This window comes from Hyperoodon ampullatus (assembly GCF_949752795.1).
Source record: "Hyperoodon ampullatus genome assembly, chromosome: 6".
In the NCBI taxonomy this organism is placed as follows: Eukaryota; Metazoa; Chordata; class Mammalia; order Artiodactyla; family Ziphiidae; genus Hyperoodon; species Hyperoodon ampullatus.
The window spans coordinates 17,986,430-18,009,191 of NC_136919.1; the positions used below are offsets into that span (position 1 = coordinate 17,986,430).

General features: G+C 43.9%; 1 protein-coding gene across 3 annotated transcripts in view; it reads left to right on the top strand.

The window, feature by feature from the left end:
* ASTN2 (astrotactin 2) overlaps window positions 1-22,762 on the top strand; it is a gene marked incomplete at both ends in the record, with an annotated part of 919,723 nt that overhangs the window by 880,297 nt on the left and 16,664 nt on the right. The gene's annotated exons all lie outside the window — the stretch shown is intronic.

The following is a 22,762-nucleotide window of genomic DNA, read 5'->3' on the forward strand; positions in this document are numbered from 1 at the left end:
AAGTTACTATTTCTTTCTGGGAAACATTCACAGACTCCAACAGGCAAGGAAGGCCCAGGGAGCTGCCTCACTTGTGGAGAGGTTGATGGGTGGGTGAACTGCCTGCCTGACTCCCCAGACTGTATCCAGCTCCTCTCACCCTTATCGCAGGCCTGCCCCCAGCAGTCTCTCCTTCAACATGTATAGTATAATAACTGAAGACCATAAGTAGATCTTTCTTAATCCTATCCACGGCCTGTAACAGGGAGAGGAGAGGGAGAGAGAGCACATAGGGGAAAGGAAGACACTCAGAAGCTACAGGATAAATAAACAGCAATTTTGCTGGCTTCTAGAGATGGATGTTAAATCCACAGAAGCATCTTTAAAAAAAAAAAGCAGTGGTAATCCCTGGAGTTTTTTGTTTGTTCTTGCTATAATCCTGTTAATTTTTAAAATAATACAATGTCATGGAGTTATACTTTCTCCCAGGACTCCCAGTAACCTTGTCCAAATCCAGACAACCAATGGCCGGCCAAAGGAAGTCCTTTGGAGTTGTCTCAGGAGTGCCATTGGCACCCTGACACGTGCTGACTCTAGAGGCAAGGATTATACCATTTATAGAGAAGCAGATTGAGTTCCTGGTATGTTACTAGACAGCCTCCCATTATTTCCCATTATTTTTCTCAGTTCCAAGCCTCGTTATGTCTTCTTCAGGCAAGACTTTTGCTTCCTTCTTCATAAGACTATCCATATAAATGCTTCAGTGGAAAAACGAACGAACCAATGATACATAGGGTTATTACTTAGAGTGCTTTCAATATGTCAGGCACTGTTCTAAACGCTTTCCACAAATGAACGTATCCAATCCTCTCAATAACCTAATGAGGCCAGTATTTTGTTATTCCCATTCTTAGAGATGAGAAAACCAAAGCCCAGAAAAGTTACGAAATTTGCTAAAGTCATGCACTAGTCAGTAGCCCAGCCAGGATTTAAATTCAGTCAGGTTGGCTCCAGAGCCCAAGTTCCTAACCATGAACTAACCCAGCCTCCCCAGAAGTCACATTAGCATTTAATGAGCCAAGGCACGCCAGATCTTGTGCTCTCACCCATCACAGGGCCTGGGCACATGCTGCACCTCTTATTCAGTTCTCAGCCTAAGTGTTGCTTCCTCAGAATGGCATCCCCAGAACCTGTAATCTCAACTAGGTTCCTCATCCCTTTCCTTTATTTCAGTTATTAAACTTTGCAATGACATGCATTCATGTGTGTTAACGTCTGTCCCATACTAGACTTGGCAGTCTATGGAGGTAAAGATGGTGTCTGTTTTGTTTGTCTCCATATACTCAAATGCACACATGCAGAAGGCACTCAGTAAACAGTTATTGGATAAAAAATTGAATACATGTAATATTACATTTAATCATAGCTGTAATCCTACGAGACAGACACTTTTTCCCCCTCACTTTAGAGATAAAGAAATAAAGGCTCACAGAGGTTCGATAAATTGGGCAAAGTCACTGAGAGAGTAAATGGCAGAACCAGTATTTGAAAGCAGGTCTTTTCTGACCTCAGAGTCCATGCTCTGAACCTCTGCAGTGTATTCCCTTCTGTGAAGCCCTATAAGGGACACATAGAGGAATGAGACATAGCGTCAGCCCTAGAGAGCTCCGTGTTCTACTGGGAGGAGCCTACCATACCACAAGCCAATTAAAACTGGTGAAGTGGTTCTACAACATCATGCAAATGATGACCTATGGAAAAAAGATGGAGGACAAGGAAGTTTTTGACAGCCAGGAATGACCTCCTGTAGCCTTTCTTAGACGATGTACACTTACCCTCTATGGGTACGTTCAAGTGTAGCATCCTCCCTATCAGCATTGGTGTTCATTCATTCCATTTGTTTTAGAGTATCTGCTTCTCTGTGGGGCTGTGCACTGTATCCCGAAGACCCAGAGATGAACACAATCGTCCCTGCCACCTTAGAGCTCCTGATAAAATGTGGCCCATGATATGAGAGCTCAGAGGGGAGAATGCCTCCTATTCCAGTGAAAGTTGGCCAGAAAGGGTGACATTTTAGTTGAGTGTTAAAGGATGAACGGCATCAGTAAGATGAAGATAGAAGGGAAAATGGTTTTCCAGGGAGAGGAAATCATACGTACAAAGTTACTGAAGAACAAAGCAACTTAGCAATTTACAGACCCTACTTAAGTCACCATGAGGCAATGGGGCAAATCTGGGTGATGAAGTTGAAGAGGTTGATAAGACTCAAATCATAAAGGGACGTTATTGCCAGGCTAAGGAGTATGGACTTTATCTTGCGGGGAAGGGGAACCGTTAAGGGTTTTAAGCTGCTCAGTAGACATTGTCAGATTTGCATTTTAGGAAGAGTACTCTGGCTAATATACTGGCGGTAGGGTGGAGGTGGGAGAGAACTGTTGGAAGCAAATAAGGAAGCTATTCCCAAGGCCTGGGGGAGAGGCAGTGAGGTCTGGTATAGACCAGAATTGGAAGAAAGAAGGGTGGTTGAAATCTGCAGTCTCTGATGAACAGGATGAGAGAGGGTGAGTAGTGGGCCAGAAACAACTCATCAGCATGCACCAGTTTATCCTGCCTGATGCTTATTGGTAAGGACTCAACTTCAGTCCCTTGCTTTTTGGGCTAGCCCAAGATAGAAAGCATTTTCTTTCTTTTTTTTTTTTTTTTCTTCTCGTTTTAGAAAGCATTTTCTAAGCACCTACTATGGACTATGACTGTCCTCTGGAAGATAAAAAATAAGTAAGCCTATGTGAGTTGGCAACAGTCCCCATTATTCTGTTTCTGATTTCTAAGAGTACTTGACTCTCGTCTGCTTCTGAAACAGCAAGAAATGATTGAGGTGCCATTACCATGTGAGAGGCTGATGGGGTCAAAAGGAGAATGAGATGTGGTTTCTTTCTCCCAGAGAGCTCACATGCCAGGGGCGATGACAGCAAGTAAAGGATAATGAAGACAGTGCTTCCATGCTTTCATGTCCTAGGTACCAAGACACTCAGAGGAAAAAGCAATTAGTCCCATCTGAAGAGGTGTGGGTCTTTCCCAGAGCCTGCAAAAGTGGTTCTGAGCCAGGTAGAGAGAGATCTGACCAAAGTCGCATGACCAGGCAGTGATAGAGGTTTTATTTGCTGGTCACTAAGCTGAGCTGCAGAGCCGAGCACAGGGACAGTCCTCCTTCTGGGACAAGAATCCACTACAGTCCTATTAACGATGATGGCTATCTTCCCAGCCGCTGCTTGAGCATGTGGAAATGCATCAGATATTAAGTGTGTGATTAAACAGCATTAGCATGTTTAATCTTCATAATAACTTTCTAAAAGATATTTCAGAATGGTATGTAAGAGTCTGAACCCTTGGATACAAGTAACAGAAACTCAAAATTGCTTATGAAAAAATGGAATTTATCCACTTATATCAACTGGGAGGTTCAACAGGTGTGCTGGCTGCACCCCAGAGACATTCAGGAGTTCAGATGATGTGATATGCACTTTGTGTCTCTGCCCCAACTTTCCTGTGTGTTGGCTGCATTCTGAGGTGGGTTTTCCTTCTGGGGGGACAGAGATGGAGGTGGCAGACCCCACTCAGGTGCAGCAACCAAACTGACAAACGGGACTAGGCGAGGAGAGCCCCTGGAGAATGGCCTGGTGTGAATGTGAAGCAGGGTGCTGCGGAGAACTGCCAAGAAGCCCCAGCCTCACATCCAGGCTTCAGAAAACATTTGCTGAGCCAATGACATCAGGGCTCATTGTTGGAGAGCATAGTGACATGAAGGTACGTAGACTGGCCGAGAAGCTGGAGATCAGAAGTGTCTTGGTACTGTCTTAGTCCTTGGACCAATCCAAACCTCAGAGATTTCTCTACGAGACAGAACAGTTTTGTCTTCAAAGCCAAGGTGAATGCAGCAGCCCTCACCCAGCAGTTGATTAAGTGCCAGCTCTATCACTCTGCCACTATGTGTCTGTCCTTGATTGAAAAGCCCCCTCCTCACCCTCCCGGAAAACATCAAATGCTCTGAATGTAAAATGCAGGCAATAAACCCTGCTTTGTCTTGCTTTCAAGGTTATTTGTGTAATAAGCTTTGCAAAGTGTAAATTGATAGGTGTCAGGAATGCATTCATTTGTTCGCTTTAATCATGAAAATGAAAATAAAATGCAGAGAGTATGGAGACAGTACAATAAGCCCCCATGTGCCCACCATGCAGGATTAATACATGTCAGGACTCTGTCACATTTGCTTCAGAGCTCTTTTCTCCTGAAAGAAATTAAAATTAAAGATAAACTTGAAGATTATTTTGCCTCCTCATCACCAGTCTTATTCTGTTCCCTCCTTCCCTGCTAAGATGTAACCACCGTCCTAAATTTGTATCCGTCTAGTCCAAAGAACAGAGTGAGTTTATGTTTGTTTATTTGTTTGCTTCTTCTTTCGCTTTTTAATTTCCACCATCATTCCTAGTCTCATATGTTAGCAAATTAAAACTGCAGCTGCCTCCAGCTGACACTTTGCAGCTTTTGTTATTACTTATTATGAATCTTAATTTAATTTCTGTAACAACCATAGTCACAGAAAGTCCCACTGTGTCTTATCTCTCCTGGGAACCTTTTTTCCCCCCTTTTTATGTCAATACCTGTAAGAAAATAAATAAATATGTTAATAATGTATTCTTCTAATCTTGTGCTTACGCAAAGGCTTACGTCTCTGAGAGCTTGTCCAGCCGTGGCGAGGTCTTATCAGGGCCGGATGCCCCAACCGTGCCCAGCCAGCCTGTTCCCTTATTCTGGTGGCTCAAGGTTTCCAAGGCCGTCATGTCCAATGGACCAGAGAGGCTTATCTTCATGGGGCAAAGGGAGCCGGATGGGGCTCTGAGTTGGGGCTCTGAGATATTAGACGAAGGCTATGTGGGGTTGCCTGAGTTCACAGCAGGGATCAGACCTGCTGGCTGGAGCAAAGAGGGGCAGCATACTGGGGCGTATGTGGCCCTGGTGGCAGAGAGAGACAGACCTGGGTTTGAATCCGGTACTCTGCCGCGTCACTGCAGGGCCCTGAGTCCCCCAGTCTACGTATGGCTGATGGAAAGAAGTTGGGCCCTACTGGCAAGCAAAGAACAGGGCGTGTGGCCCAGAGAGCAATCATCAAAGGAGTAAGAGCAGGAAAAAAGAAAATCAAAACAGCAACAACTGCCCAGTGTAAAGGCTGTCTGGGGACCTCACTGACAGCTCAGGCTAAGTGGGGTGGAGGCAGGTTGATACCTTTGGGGAATGGCACCCTGCTGTCAGCACTGTTCTTAGTCCTCACTGTGAATCTGCTTACCATTGCTAAGTGCCTATACAGCATCCTGCCTTGGAGGCAGGGGACCTGGGTTCAAAATCTGGATTTGCTTTGAACTTACTGTGTGACCTAGGACAAGTTGATTGCCCTCTCTGAGCCTTAGTTAAACAAAGGGTTTAAATGAACTACTTGATAAGGTGCTATCCTGGTGCTAACAATTGTTCAGCTTATAAGAATGCTTTTGAGTTCTCTTTAGGAACCTAGGGCTGACATAGGCAAGGCTTCCTTCAAGCTTTCTGGGCAGGTGCTTCCAGCCCCTCCGCAGTTCCCACCTCTGTTGAGAATTCTGAGATATCACAAGTCCAAGTCCAGGGTGTTTTCATCATCTTTAACCTTTCTATCAGCATTTGGGATTAGATAGTTGATCTTTAAGTCATACTGTTTGCGCCACCCACCTTTACCCTCTACTGCTTTGGCCTTCCTAAATCGGTGAAGCTAACAGCTTGTAACTCTCGCCTAAGGAAAGGCTTTGTCAACCCCTTTTCACCTCTCTGAGTAGTTTTACCAGTGCTTGACTTTCTGTCCTGTCCTGTTCACCATTGGCGCCTGTGGACATGTCTTATCTGTTCAGGGAGGAGGGTGAGTGCCTTTTGGATTAGGACTAAAGCGTTGTTAGTTCCTGGTGGGGCGCTGTGTAACACAAAGACCACAGATTTGGGGTCAAGTAGCCTCTGGGATGGGACCCTGCTCTGAAACTGGCTACCCATGGGATTCAGGAATCTCATTTCATTCTCTGAGATCTCTGAGTCTCTGAGACTCTGCTGCTTCATCTGAAAATATAGGTAAATATAGATAATATGATCTAGTACTTAAGATTGTTGTAAGGGGTAAATTAGATAACGTACAGCCAATGATTGGCAAAGACGATATGTATGTATGAGATTGTGTGTGTGTGTGTATGCGTGTATATATATATCGTCTAGTCGAGTATATTGGGAGCCCCTTGAAGGGCGAGGACTGTGTTTTATAGTATTTCTTTTTAATCTCATCTCACATAGTAGCTACTGGCACATAGGATTGCTGGGCTGCACCTGCTGCACTCAAGGCTCTTGGGTGCACATAGGTTTCTAGAAATACTGTGATGTGAGCAAACAAGTGTTACAGCAGCCACAGAGGGAGTAGCCTTCCTGCGTCTTTGAGCTTGTGAAACCGTAATACCTTCTCCTCCTCTCTCTGTACCTCATCCTTTCCCCAGCTTTCCAAAGGCTGAATGTGGGGGAAAAAAGGATCCACATTTGCCCTGAGCATTGCACATGTGATTTCTCACATTCTACCCCCCAGTCCACACACACACACACACACACACACACACACACACACACACACACACATTTATGTATATACATTTATTTAATAAACATTTATTGGAGGTCTACCATGTGATCTAGCACAGTTTTTGGCACTGGGCATAGCTCAGTGAATAGAACACATTAAATCCTTGTTTTTGTGAATTTGATATTCAAGTGGGAGTGACAAACAAAATCAGTAAATGTAACAAACAAGGAAATTATGTATTAGAAGATCACAAATATTATGAAGAAGAACAGGGGGCTAAGTGAATGATATTCTAATAGACTTCTAGGTGCAGCAGTTGGGATGGAGTTGAAATTTACAAGGGAACCTCATCGAAAAGGAGACATTGGCACAAAGCTTGAAGGAGGTGAGGGAAGGAAGTGGGGAGAGAGAATCCCGGGGAGAGAGAATCCCAGGCAGAGAGGAGCCAGCGGGCATTGCTCGGAGTGTGCCAGAGGCTCAAGGTGAAGCCCCACTGGATTGAAAACAGGTGTTTATTTTTGTTTATCAAAGAAATAGGTAATGCAGCTGAGGATTATTAAAAATGCTAATTCTAACTATGGATTGAGAATTTGGCTAAGGGCATCTTATCTACTCTGAGGACTCCTCCTAGCAATCCTGTGAGACAGGTGGAAATGTGTTTGTTTTATTGACAAGAAAACGAAGGTGAGGAAGTACTTACCCAGTGTCACATAGCCTGTGAGCAACAGAGAGGATATCTAACACAGAACTTTCCCTACTTCCAAGTCTATGCCTCTGACCTCGGCATCATACTGAGGTTTTGAACAGTTCTGCTGCAGTCCACAGTCTCCTACCTTCACAGATAAACCAAAGCCATAACTACCCACTTAAGGTTCCATTGAAGGTCCTGTTTCCCCTTTAAGAAACTCTGGGACAGGGGCTGGGGAGGGAGGTGCTTGCTCAAGTTCAGACCTCAGAAAGCTGCACATATAAGAGACTCAGGCCCCAAATGCCTGCCATGGCCACCATTTGGAGGCAGGTTACTTCTAGATTGACACCACTGGTTTTGTTTTTTTTTTTTTTAATAGAGTTTTTTTTTTTTTTAACCCCAGTTCTAATCCACATACCATGAACTTCACCCTTTTAAAGTATAGAATTCAGTAGATTTTAGGATATTCACAAATGTGTTCAGCCACCACAATAATTCCAGGATATTTTAATCATCTCAAAAAGAAACTCAATACCCACTAACAGTCACTCCCATTGCCCCCTCCTCCCAGCCCTGGCAGCCACTAATCTACTTTCTGTCTGTCGGAATTTGCCTGTTGTGGACATTTCATATAAATGGAATCATACAATGTGTGGCCTTTTCAGGCTGGATTCTTTCACTTATCATAATGTTTTCAACTTTCAGTGATATTGTAGTGTGAATAAGGACTTTATTCCTTTTTATGGTTGGATAATATTCAGTTGTATGGATATACAACATTTTGTTTACCCATTCATCAGTTGATGGTTATTTGAATTGCTTTCCACTTTTCGGCAATTAAGAATAATACTGCTCTGAAAATCGGTGTACAAGTTTTTCTGCAGACATATGTTTTCAGTTCTCTTGAGTATATGCCTAGGAATATAACTGCTGGGTCATATGGTAACTCTGTGGATAACTTTGAGAGGGGTTGCCAAACTCTCTTCCAATATGGCTGCACCATTTGTACATGCCCATCAGTAATATATGAGGGTTCCAATTTCTTCCATCCTTGCCAGCACTTGTTTTTTTGTCATTTTTATCATAGCCATCTTAATGGATAAGAGGAGATGTCTCATTAGAATTTTGATTTGCATTCCCTAAATGACTAATGATGTTGAGCCTATCTCCATGTGCTTATTGACCATTTGTATATCTTTTCTGGAGAAATGTCTATTCAAATCCTTTGCCCATTTTTCAATTATTGAGTTGTAAGACTTATTTATATATTCTGAATATTAGACCTGTATCAGATAGGTGATTTATAAATATTTTCTCCTATTATTTTGGTTGTCTTTTCACTTTCTTGGTAGTGTCCTTTAAAACACAAAAGTTTTTTTTTTTGTTTGTTTTTTTTTTTGGTGAAGTCTAATAATCTATTTTTTTCTTTGGTTGTGCTTCAGGTGTCATATCTAAAAATCATTGCCTAATCTAAGTTCATGAAGATTTACTCCTATGTTTGTTCCTAAGAGTTTTATAGTTTTTGCTTTTACATTTAGGTCTTTGAGCCATTTTGAATTATTATTTTTTTATATGGTGTAAGAATAGGGTCCAATTTCATTCACTTGCATGTGGCTATCTGATTGTTCCAACATAATTTGCTGAAGAAACTAATATTAAAGAGACCATTCTTTCCCCATTGAATTGTCTTGGCACTCTTGTTGAAAATCAAATGACCATATTAGTTTATTTCTAGAGTCTCAATTTTATTCCATTGATCGATATCTATCCTTATACTAGTAGCAGACAGTCTTGATTACTGTAATTTTGTAGTAAATTTTGAAATCAGGATGTGTGAGTCTTCCAAGTTTGTCCTCTTTTTCAAGATTATTTGGCTATTCTGGGTACCTTGTATTCCCATATGAATTTTAGGAGTAGTTTGTCAATTTCTGCAAAAAAAAAAAAATCAGCTGGGATTTTTATAGGGATTGTGTTGAATCTATAGATAAATTCGGAAATATTTTCATCTTAACAATGTTAAGTCTTCCCATCCATGAACACAAGGTATCTTTCCATTTATTTAGGTCTTCTTTAATTTATTTCAATGATGTTTTATAGTTCTCAGTGTGTATGTCTTGTACTCCTTTGTTAAATTTATCCCCAAATGTCTTATTCTGTTTGACAGTACTGTAAATGGAATTGTTTCCTAATTTTATTTTCTGATCATTCATTGCTAGTGTATAGGATGCAATTGATTTCTTTATATTAATCTTTTAACCTGTAACCTTAACTGAACTTTTCTTTTAGATCTCAGTGTGTGTGTGTCTGTGTGTGTGTAGATTCCTTTGCTTTTCTATATATAAGATCATGTCATCTGCAAAAGAGATAGGTGTTACATTTTCCTTTGTTATCTGGATGACTTGTCTTCTTTTTTGTTCTAACTGCCCTGTTAGAACAGAACCTTCAGAGCCATGTTGAATAGAAATAGTGAAAGTGGACATCCTTGTCTTGTTCCTGACCTTAGGAGGAAAGCTTTCAGTCTTTACCATTAAGTATGATGTTAACTGTGGATTTTCCACAGATATCCTTTATCAGATTGGCGAAGTTCCCTTCTATTCATAGTTTGCTGAGTGTTTTATCATGGAAGGGTATTGGGTTTTGTGAAAGCTTTTTTCTCTGCCTATTGAGATGATCATGTAATTTTTGTCTTTTATTCTATTAATATGATATATTTATATTGGTTGATTTTCATATGCTGAATCAATCTTCTTTTCATGGGATAAATCCCATTTGGTCATGGTGTATAGTCCCTTTTATACATGTTACTATACTTGGTTAGTATTTTGTCGTGTCTATATTTATAAGGGATATTGGACTCTGTGCATGTGTGTGTGCGTGTGTTTTCCTTGTGATGTCTTTGTCTGTTTTTGGTATCAGAGTAATACTGGCTTCATACAGTTAGCTGGTAGTGTTACCTCTACTTATATTTTTTTTTGGAAGAGTTTGTGAAGGATTGGTGTTAATTGGCGTTAACATTTGGTAGACTTCACCAGTGAAGACATCTGTTGGCCCATTGTTTCATAGGAAAGGAAAGCAAAGTCCATGGGGAAGGACTTCACCCAAGGTCATAGTGTTGAACAGGACAAAGTTGGAGCAGCCCGAGGTTCAGACCAAAGTTCAGCCAGTAGCTCCCTATATGCACTGTCTCTAATTCTCCTACTGCTATTGAAAGCAGGTATTGTTGTCACTATGTAACTGATGAGGAAACAGGCTCAGAGACATAGTATGACTTAGCTGCACACCCAGTGACTGAGCTAGAGCTCTAACCAAACCTTATGAAAAGCAGTGGTATTATTGCTTACAACACCCTCTAGGGTGATTTTCTTTGCCCAGGGCGTTGGTTTTCAAAAAAGCAATATTCCCACTTCATCTCACTTGAGTATCATGAATAAGCAAGACAAGCAAGATAACATTTACCTTACCAAGCACTGTTTTAGGTGTTTTTCCATGTTATTTCATTCTTACAACAATCTTGTCAGGCAGATATTATTGACTCCAATTTACAGGTATGGAAACTGAGGCTCTCAGAGATGACAGGAACAGGAAATAGAGCCATGATCAAATTCAATCCTTCAGACTCCAAGCACAGGGGTTGGCGTCTTCTCCCCACATCCATCCATCCACCCACCCATGGGGAAGCAAAGCTCACACATGTGGTGGAGACTGAGTTCAGCCGGAAGTAGATAAGAACCATCCTGCCTATAGTGTTCCCTAACTCAGTGTCCAAGGGTAAATCCAAGTTGGTGACCTCTACTTGGCCTCCTTTCCTCTGCACTTGGCTTTGGCAAAATGCAATCTCAAAAGGCACCACAGAAGAAGAGAAGGACTCTAGGGTCAGATGTGGAAAGAGGAGCAATGTCAGTGTTGAAAGGGCGTGACGGCAATGGTGTTCCTGTACTAAGATCTCTTCCTTGTCAAAAGTTGGGAACATGGAGTTCATCCTCCTAATAAACTCTAACCTCCTCTGAACTGTGACTCAAGACCAAGTTGGGACCAGTGAATACCTAATAATTCTATTTGGAAACAGCACTGGACTTTGAGTTAGGAGACCTACACTGGGACCTGGCTGAACTACTATCTGCACAGCCTTGGGAAAGTCAATTCAAATTGCCATGGTTCACTTGCCTCCTTGTAAATATGAACTTACTAATACATATCCCTTAGACAGTTGTAAAGAGAACAGAAGACAACTGTATAAAAGTTCCCAGCTTTGTGTTTAATACAGAATAGGTGCCCAAGAAATGTGTGCGGAATCTCTAAGGCACTTCTGCATCCGTAATGACTGCTTGGTCCTCACAGCCTCCCTGTGGAGTTATCAATAGGTACCTGAGGCACAGAGAAGTCAAATCATGTGACCAAAGCCACACAGCTAGTTGACAAGGTTAAACCTACAAAGCATCTCCTCTGTCTCTCAGATCAACATATTTCCAAGTTACGCTTTCCTGTAAAAATTTCTATAATGGAAGTCATTTAAAAATTACTGTTTTTATCTGGGTTTCAGAGAGGCTGTCCAGTATGCAATAAAGATATAAGAAAAAGGCCACAATTTGCTTTAAAGATCCCAGGAATACAAGTTGAAGTGGAATTGGGCATTCCATGCATAATTCATTCCTTCACTTGGAGCCATAAATTTAGACTGTGTCTGCTTTACCTTAAAGCAACCTATTAAAAGATGAGCATCCTCCAACTAAGAGCTGTGGTCGGTCCAACTATGTTATCATGTTGTCTACTCCCTGAAAAAAAGAGAAGCAGGAAAAGAGAGGGGGTGAGAAGGGGAAGGGACAGAGAAGAAGAAAAGGAAGGAGTAAGGCAGGAACTGCTGCTAAAGCCGAGTCAAGTGAGGACCAGAATTTTTCTTTCAGGAGAGGTCAGGTTATACCTGATAGGTGAATGAATGAGTTTTTAGACAGGCCACGTGCATAGTACTTGTGTATTAAAATCCACTGGCATAGTCACGCCTCTGAGGCTTTCTGAGTGGGGAAGGTAAGGCTTGTCCACCATGTTTTTTTGTAGGAGAAAATGAGATTCTTATAGACGGTTGACATTCCCTGTAGGTTGCAGCTGACAGAGGATTCAGGTGGCCCTTGAATGCATTTCCAAGGCTTAGTTCACTGTTTAAAGAAGGGAGAAGGGACACACCTGAAGCAAACGTAGGGGCAAGAATAAATTTTTATTGAAGTGCCACAGCACTGCGTCCCATTTCTTGTCCACTTGACCATCTCCCTGCTCTCCTGTGAGCTCCTTGAAAGCAGGGGCCACACTCTTCTTATCCATGAGTGGCTCCTGCCTGCTTGGCACAGTGCCAGGTGTCTATCCGGTGTGCCCTCAGGGGCAGGCACACACACAGGGGAGCTGCTGTGATAGTCACTCGTTCCTCAGTTGGTTATTGGAGACACACTCGACATGTTTTAATTGTAAATCAGTTCATATCTATTTCATTTTAAATGTCAGTACACGAAGCATTTGTTTCTGAGTTCTGGTGTTCTTGGCACTGTGGATTTTAGGGTAATGCTCATAACCCAGTGAATTTGGGGGGTCTTGGCAGCCAGAGCAGCGCATGTCTAGCACTGATTCTAGATTGTTGTTGCTCCTGCCCGAGCTTAGACCCACACTGGTTTCCAAACTTGGCCTTCCCCCAGAGCTCTCTCTGCTGGCTCCCCCCTTCCCCTGATTCTTTACCTGTTAGCTCATGGAGCTGGAGGGGTTGAAAGGAGTGCAAGTGTAGAGAGCTGATGTTTGGAGTCCAACTGCAGACTGCCTCACCTTTGTCCCAAGCAGGGCCTCCCAATCACGGCTCAGACTAGGTTGTTTTGAAAGTAGAAACCTGGGCTGGAGTCCTTAATACCATGACAGTGTCTCTGTGCCAGACATTGGAATTAAATATTTATGTTGGCAGGAAGCATGGGTTGTCAGCCTGAGTTAGGAGATAAGAAGGTTGGGTTTTGGTGTTGGGCAGTGTAGGTGGGCTGCATGTGGTATCCGTACAGCCCCTGGCTGATCATTCTCTCAAGTCCTACTTTGATATACCTGGACTAATAGAGATATTTTGCCTGGTGGAAAGCACCCAGCTCGGAGAAACTTCAGACATCTGAATTCTGGCAGCCAGTCCATACCATCTTGCCCAATGCCCTCATTTCATGGGCTGGGAAACTGAGGGCAGGGCATGCTCCAAGGTCACACTGCCCATTCAGTGGGCGAAACTGGAGTCCAGATCTTCAGCAGGCTGTTGGAGATCTGGGGTCAGAATAGCTGCAGTCAGAATTAGACCTGGGGTCAGAATAGCTGTGTGACTTTGGACAAGTCACCTGAACTCATTGTGCCTATCTGTAAAATGGGAATGACCATTTTACAGATCAAATGGGATCAAATGAAATAATGTAAGCAAATGATTTTAATGTTAAGTACTGTCAAAGCTCTAATTCAGGGGTCAGCAAACTTTTCTCTAGAGGTCCAGAGAGTAAATATTTCAGGCTTTGTGGGCCATATGTTCTCTGTTGCAGTCACTCAGTTCCATCACTGTAGTGTGAAAGCATCCACAGAAAATAGATTTTAAGAAAACAAGAGTGGCTATGTTCCATTAAAGCTTTATTTACAAAAACAGGCAGCAGACCAGTTTTGGCTATGCACCATAGTTTGCTGACTCCTGCCCTAGATGCTTGGAAATTGTTCTAGTGACTACTGATGACATAACAAATGACCCCAGAATTTAGTGGCTTAAAACAACCATTTGATTATGCTAATGGATTCTGTGGATCAGGCATTCAGACAGGGCACAGCAGGTTGGACTGTCTTTGCTCCTTTAAGTCTGGGGTCTCAGCTGCAAGGGTTCAAAGGCTGGAGGTGACTCAACTGCTTGAAGCCTCCTTTGTGCATCTTTCTGGAGATTGGCTGGGATGACCTGAACATCATGCTGCTGAGGTGCCTGACATAGCCTCTCTGCATGGCGTGGCTTCCTCACACCAGGGTAGTTGGATGTCCTGCGTGGAGGCTCAGGGCTCCAAGTGAGAATGTTTCAATGAGCAAGGTGGATGTTGTATAGCCCTTTATGACCCAGATTCACAAGTTATACGGTGTCCCTTCTGCTGTGCTCTATTAGTAAAAGCACTCATGAACCTGCCTCATTCAAGGTGAAGGGACATAGGCTCCTGCCTCTCAATGGGAACAATGTCAAAGAATTGGGGTGGGGTGGGGCCTCATTTTAAAATCATTATAGAAGAGATTCATAATTTAAACACACACCTTGAAAAATGGTGAAAGCTTATTTAGCACTTACCATGTGCCAGGCGCTCTTTTGAGTTCTTTATTCCTCCAACATCCCTTTGAAGGGGGTTATTTATATATATATATATATTTTTTTTTTTTTTTTTTTTTTTGCGGTACACGGGCCTCCCACTGTTGTGGCCTCTCCCGTTGCAGAGCACAGGCTCCGGACGCGCAGGCTCAGTGGCCATGGCTCACGGGCCCAGCCGCTCCGCGGCATGTGGGATCTTCCCGGACCGGGGCACAAACCTGTGTCCCCTGCATCGGCAGGCGGACTCTCAACCACTGCGCCACCAGGGAAGCCCTGAAGGGGGTTATATTATCATCCACGCTTTAACAAGATCACTGAAGAACAGAGAGGTTAACTAACTTACCCAAGGTCATAAAGATAGTAGAGTGTAGAACCAACATTTGAGCTCAGGTAGTCAAACTCCAAAGTCTGTTCTAATCATGACCTATCCTGCTTCTTTGTGATCAGGAAAATGAGAATTCTCTTTCTACTATTCAAGCAGAACTGGGTTAAGAACCTGAGTCTTGGGACTGCCAGGTGTCTAGCAGGTCTTCCTGCCAAGAATCAGTTACAAACATTATTGCATACCTGCTCTGGGTTCAGACTGTTCTGAGCACCATGGGTAGACCAAGGAAAGAGGTACGGTGCTCAGTTTCATTCGTAAGAAACCTAAAATTTGAGTGGGGGGATTGAATTCTGATTTAATTCTCACAACCCTGTAAGATGGAACCTTGGTCCCCATTTTAAAGATAAGGAAACCAAGGCCCAATGGTTCAGTTGCTCTTGCCCAGTAGCTGATGGAGTTCAAACTCAAACCCAGAGCCTGATAATGCAAGTCCATGCTCTTTGCCATAGACTCCAATGGAGAAAGATCCGGAATGGATCATTACCAACTCTTTCGGAGGCAAACATCCTCAGCCCCTAGAAGATCAGATCTAGCCCATCGCTCAGCGCTGATCATCTTGGTTTAGTTCCCTCCTTGCAGAGACGAGAGACTGAGACCCAGAAAAGGGCAGTTAGGTGTCCCTGGCCATCTGACTGCACAGACCCCGAGCTGGAGCCGGGACTCATTGTTTTTCCCACCACCCCTGCCTTCCACGTTGTGCTGGGAATGGCAGGGAGGGGAGTGATGGTAGTTGGTGGAGGGGGGTTGGGGGGGATGAACTAACGGGAAGTTGTTTGCCAAAGCTGTGTGGGGGAAGGAGCGTTTTACAAGACCAGGGCCTCTGGCCTGGAAACATCTGTTTCCCTTCAAATCAGAGAGGAGACTTCTGCCTCCCCAGAATGCCTAAATCACGCGGCGGCTGGGGAAGAGCAGGCGTTGGCCTGGAGACTTCAAACGCATTTTCCCGTCCTCTCGGGGACCTAGTTCTGACGTGGGCCTCTGAGCCCCTGTCCCTGCTCTTACCCCCTGTCAGATCCATGAGAAGCTCTCACCGCCAATTAATGTCCTGGTTTCATTCTCTCACCCCTGCTGGGACGGGGTTCCGGGGGTCTTGGATGGGACCAACAACAGCTTCCTTTCCACCTCCCTTCCTCTAATCTCCACTAGGACAACTTACTCTGGGTGTGGGGGGAGGGTGTCAGAGCCTGGGGCTGTGGCCTAACAATAATAATAGCAATAATAATATTGGTAATGATACCCACAGCTCTCTCTCGTTGACTGCTAACATGCCAGGCATCAGTGGTGAGCAATCTCCTGCCAGGCCTCATTCTAACAGCTACCCTGTTTAGTGGGTTTTAATATTACAATTCCTGCTTTACAGGTGAGTTGACTGAGGCAAGGCCTCACACAGCCAATAAATGGAGGGCCAGAATTTAAAACCAAATCGCCTGATTCCAAAGCCATGCGTTGGGCCACTCTGGTATTCTATCTCCTTTAATGGCCTTTTAATCTAATCACCTTTTGTTCATTTTACAGTTGGGGAAACTAATTTCTAGACAAGGGAACTACTACCTTATAGTTGATTGAGTCATTCATTCTGGAAAGTATTTGCTGAGCACCACATGCGTTAGGTGTCGGAGCACCAGATGTAGGTGCATCGAGATGGGCAGAGCCATAGTCCAGTCCTGAAGACACTCACATACTCATGGGGGCACGAGAGAAGTGTCTGGCCACTGACCTAGCCATGCCCCATGTGCTGTGACAGGGCACCGTGCAGGGAGAATGGCTTCCCCAGAGGAGATGAGGTTTGATCGATGCTCCAAGGACAAGGTGGAGAGGGTCAAGTGGAGAAGGGGTCGGGTGACCCAGACGGAGGGTGCAGCAAGTGTGAAGGCAAAGAGTTGGGATCCCTTAGCAGTTGGATGTGGTTCTACTATGAAACAGAGTAGGAAGCAGAGATTGTTAAACAAGGCTGGATCTGTGGCCAGAGTTTGAGACTCAATGACAGAGTCTCAAACTGATAGTGTCCAATGAAGGAACATCAAGGAGTCATGCTGGGGGCCCAGGGTAAGGAGTTTGTGCTTTGTCCTGAAGATGGTGAAGAAATATTGAAAAAGACTTGGCATTTGAGTAGTCAATCCCAAGGCACTTCCCCACACATTGAAATCCCAATACACCAAGATCCTATAGCTGTAGGCATCGGAGATCTCACAACCCACAGTCTCTGGAAAAGCCAGGATGCAAACTCAAGTTTTCAACCACCTTGGCCAGTGTTCTTTCCCCTGAAACAAAGAGAAAGGAGTAGCGAGGGTTTGAGCCTGGGATTCCCCCACTTCATCCTTGGAGTCACCTCTTACTATAATTAAATTATCCCATAGGTGCAATTGGAGCGAAGTCAGTCAATTGCACAAGAAGCAGGGTGGTGTCTAGAAGGGGGCCTGGAGGAGGAGGCGGGAAAGGCAATGCCTTTATTCTGAACTTATTGGCAGCGGGTCCTTGTGCAAGTCTGTTTCCTCTCGGGGCCTTGGTTTTCTCACCTGTAAAGTGAGGTTGTAGAGTTTGGTGATGGCTCAGGAGTTCTAGTCCACATTATCAGTGGATCTCAGCCTGCCTCAGCAGGTAAAGATGAGAGAACTGAGCTGAGGTAGCTGGCACCCTTCCTGACCCCTGAGAAACACAGATATGACCATGTCCTCTCTCAATCTCTCTCTCTTTCCCCTTTTCACTCTGTTTTGTGGGTGTGTATGCGTATATCTGTTTCTCAGCCTGCCTCTCTCTTCTCATTCTCTTCTCTTTCCCCACATCAGGGGCTGCCACTTTCTGCCCCTCTCAAAGAGCCCCTCCAAGCCCTGCCTGGTCTGCTAACAGCTTTCAGATGTGTCTCTGGAACAGTTCTACAATTACAGCTGAGACAGGCAGAAAGCACATGGCCTTGTGACTTCTGACCCAGGCCCGTAAGGCTGACATCTTCCTCTTTCGGCACCCCTCCACCCCCACTGGCAGGGTGGCCTGAGGACTCCTCTATCCTGGGGCCTCTACTGACATGTTGGGTTACTCTAATAACACAAATAGAAGCTACCTTTCGGGGAGCAAAGATTGAACCAGGCATGCTTCAGTCAGTATATCCCTGAGTCTTGATCCCAAACTTGTGAAATGTGGTTAATTTCAGCCTGTTTTACAGGTGCAGAGACTGAGGCTCAGAGACAGTGAAGTGACTTCCCAAGAACGCTCAGCCAGCTATTGGGGAAAGCAAGATTCTACCCAGGATTTATAATTCGAAAACCTAAGACTACTTCTTTCCCAGATGCAGAGACTCAGGCTCAGAGACAGTGAAGTGACTTCCCAAGAACGCTCAGCCAGCAATTGGGGAAAGCAGGATTCTATCCAGGTTTTATAATTTGAAAACCTAAGACTACTTCTTTCCCAGCATGCTGTTTTTCATGCTCCTTGGCTAAGTAGAGAGGTGACCCTGGACCCTCTTGGTGGAGGAAATATATTACAGAAGCATCCTGGAAACATAATTGGCCAGTGGGAAAGCAGTGTTTAAAATTTTTTTCTAACTCCTCATGTTTGGAGACTCATTCACATATTTACTACAGCCTTCTATGTTCCCCTCAGTTGAAATGCATCTCCTTCTCTTATACTCCAAGAAAGCATTTAAAAAAATGTGTACCCTTGTCCAAATAAGTGCTCTTTATATGGCCTTTATTGAAATTTGCAACTTGCAAGCCACTTCTCATGCATCACTCTATGTAATCCTTGAGACAGCCATGCACTGTCTCCACAATTAGCCCCATCTTGCTGATGCAGAAACTGAAATTCAGAAATGCGATGTGATATGCTCAAGTTCATTCATTTACTCAAATATTTAAAGTGCCTATCATATGCTTAGCACTGTGTTAAGTGCCAGGGATATAGCTGTACCCAAGCTTCAGGCTAGGGTTCGGATTCTGCCTCTGCCACTTCCTAGATGGCGTGTGGGTAGTAAGTGCTTACACAGCGTTACCCAATACTCTCCTTACCTCCCTCCTTTGCCACTTACTAATTCTCACATCCTGGAGTTTGACTATGATCTTGCCTCCGACCCTTCTTCCTGGTCATAACTCACCTTGTATAGCACTTACATTTCACATTCATCCACGCTGACCTGTGAAATGGACAACAGCCTCCCTACCCCAGGTGCTTGATGCGGAGAGGTGAAATAAGCACAGAGGGGTAAAGTGACTAGTCCAAGGTCACAGAGCCAGGGAATAGAATGGAAAGTGAACGCAAGCCTGGCCATCTCCAAGACCAGACTTATTCCTCTGTCACCTACTGCTTCCCTCGACTGAGACAATACTGGATGTAGTACGTGCTAGAACTGAGCTCCGCTTACTGTACTGAGATATGACAGGTGGAGAGAGATAATCCTCACATCGCAATGCTGTTCTTCTCACGCCAAAGGCTGAACCCAAAAGGTCCAGAAAGCAGATGAATAGATCGGCTTGCATCTGAAGATGGGACCAAAATATTCCATATTTAGGTCTCTTAGTCACATCTATTAGGTTTAGACCCACACTTGTTTACTCTTGCCAGCACTCCAAGCCAGCTGATGAAAGATAAAAGGTGAAATTAGGGGCTTCCCTGGTGGCGCAGTGGTTGAGAGTCCGCCTGCCGATGCAGGGGACACGGGTTCGTGCCCCGGTCTGGGAGGATCCCACATGCCGCGGAGCGGTTGGGCCCGTGAGCCATGGCCGTTGAGCCTGGCGTCCGGAGCCTGTGCTCCGCAATGGGAGAGGCCACAACAGTGAGAGGCCCACGTACAGCAAAAAAAAAAAAAAAAAAAAAAAAAAAAAAGGTGAAATTAGATTTGACAAGATAGTGTAGTACAATGTAGTTAAGAGTATAATCTTCGGATTTAGACCTAAGTTCTGGTCCCCCACTGCTACTTACTTAATATGTAACAATAGGTCAATTACTTGACCTCCTTGGAACCAACATCCTTACTGATAAAATGCAAGCAGTCATGGTACCTGACTCATACATTATGAAGATTAACTGGAATAGTGCATACAAAGGACCCAACACCAATGAGCACTTATTAGATAGCAGCCGTGCCTATCATTACGTTGAGGAAGTGGGCTAGTTTTCCTGCACTTGGACTGACAATTCTTCAGGGAGGGACTTGTTTCTTTTGTTTCACATTTGGGGAGACTTAGGATCAGAGAGGCTAATCAACGAGCCCAAGGTCATACAGCTAGTGGACCTCAGAGCCAAGGTTTGAATGGATGCTGATTGTCTGCAAGGCTCCTTCTGCTTCCGGGGCTCTGGGTGACCTGTTCCCTGCTTGACCCCTCACCCCAGTTCCCTTTGCAGCATATTGGTGGGACAGCTCAGTGCTTACATTCCTGCAGTGCTAGGAGGTGTCTCCATGGGTCTGTCATGGGCCTAGTGGCAGTGACCCATAGCAACAAAGAATGTGGAGCATATATGGTTATGAGGCTTGCTGCCAGCCTGGCTCGTGGCATCATAAACACAGACCTGGCATGACTGATTGATGAATTCCTATGTGCACCAAAAACACCAGTTTCCTGGTAAAGGCAGTATGGTGCTAAGGTACTGTCTGAGTTACAACAAAACTCAGAATCAATATCAAGGAATAAGATAAAAACACATTCTTGGGATGGCATGAGTACCTCTTACAGTTGTTCAAAAGAGAAATTGAGTTATTCGTAAAAAGGAGACTTTCACACAAAAAAGACAAATGGTAGTTTCTCCAGAAAGATACTGGCTTCTGCTTACTGTGCCCCTTGTACCAAGAAGTTCTGATTTATAGTGCCTTTTATAAAAACAACCTTTGGACTATCGTGTTATGAGGTATTAAAGCTGAGAGGCCCTCTGAGATTTCCAGGTTCAGACCCTCTGAGCTAGTAGTGGTGGAGCTGGAGCAGCAAAATGGCAGCTGAGAGTTCAGAGTATGGGTTTTAGAGTGAGACAAACCAGGATACAGGTCTTGGTTTTTTCATTGTCTAACTGTGATTTTGGACAAATTGCCTAATTTTTTGATCTTCAGTTTCCTCTTCTGAAAGATGGAGATAATGAGAGTGATTATTTTAGGAGGTTTTCATAAGATTAGAAAAACATGTGAAATGGCACTGTTTCAACATAGTTGGAGTTTGGCAAGTGTACCTAATGGATTTGTATTTGTACAGAGGTGATAACCACAGACCTTTAGTCAGAGGATAGTAGCTGATAGTGGTTAAATGCATGGGCTTTGGAGTCAGACACACCTAGACTTAATTGCCAGTCTCAGTAATTACTGTGTGGTTCTGGGCAAGCTACTTTCCCTCTCTGAGCCCCATATATAAAAGAAAGAGAGTAATAGTATTTATCTTTTAGGATCATCTGGGGGAATTAATAGCAATAATGCAGATAAAACTGCATAGGTCCCTGCTTGACACATATTAAGGACTCAGCACAAATTAATTAATTTGGACAACCAACTCATATTTATTAACTACCTAATATGTGCAGTCAATCAGGGTTCATCATTCCACAACTTGCAGTCATAGTGTTATGCCCATTTTATAACATGAGGTAAGTTATGTTTTGGAGAAGGGGGAGAGGAAATAGGGCCCCTGGGACTGTAGTTTCTTCTACCTGACCCAGAAAACCCTATTCCCACTCCACACTACTGCTCTACCCTTGAATGCTGGTGAAAGAGGATGGCATGACAAGGACAGGATGCTGAGACGCTTAGCCCTTCTCCCTTCTATTCAGATTGTCGCTGGCCTCCAAGGATTACCTCTTCTTGAAAGTCTACTCACTCCTTTGCCTTTGTTTAAACTTCAGAACTTGGAGATCTGGAGGTGTGAAGGGTCAGAGAGACTTCTCAAAGTAGGCCAGACAACCGTGTCTACTCTAGAAAGAATTCTGTGCCCTGGACTGGACCTGAACCCACCAGGTCTGCAGTTTACCAATTCTCTCCGTCGAATACCACACAGGCTGCCTACTCCCCCCGGTACAGCATGGAGCTGCAGGCAACAATGCTGAAAGCTGGGGACATGCCTTGTACCTAGAATAACTCCCAGACTCTATCATGGCCCACAGGGTCCCCACCCACCCATCTTCCCACTCATCTCTCTTTGCTACAGCCGCACTAACCGTCTACTCCTCCAACAGTCTGGATCCTTCTTGCCTCAGGACCTTTGCACATACTGCTTTTCCTGCCTGGAATGCTTTTCCTCCCATAAGCTAGTTCCTTCTCATTTTCATGTCTCAGATCAAACCTCTCAACAAGAAGGCCTTTGTGGACATACCTGTCTAAAGCAGCCCCATCCTCCTTCACTTCAGTCTATTATCATTCACCATTATCTATTTTTTTTTTGCTTACTTTTTGTTTAGCTTTATGCAAGCAGGGACCTTAACTCTCTTGCTCATCTTTATAATCTTAGCACCTAAAATAATTCCCGGCACACAGTTAATGCTCAACTAAAATTTGTTAAATGAATGAATGAAAGAATATATAAATGAGTATATAAAGCCATACAAGATAGCATTGAGGTTTACTTCTCAAGTCCTGGTTTCAGACTGCTCTGCCCCCCAGTAACTGTGAGACCATGGAAAGATACACAACTAAGTCTCAGTTTTCTCCTTGGTGAAATGCAGGTGATAATAATCCCTGCCTTCTAGGTTTGCTACTTGTAAATTAAGAGATTATGTACAAAATGCCCAGCAAGGCAGTTGCTGTTCAATACATGCTTAATAATTATCTTTTTTTTTCTTTCC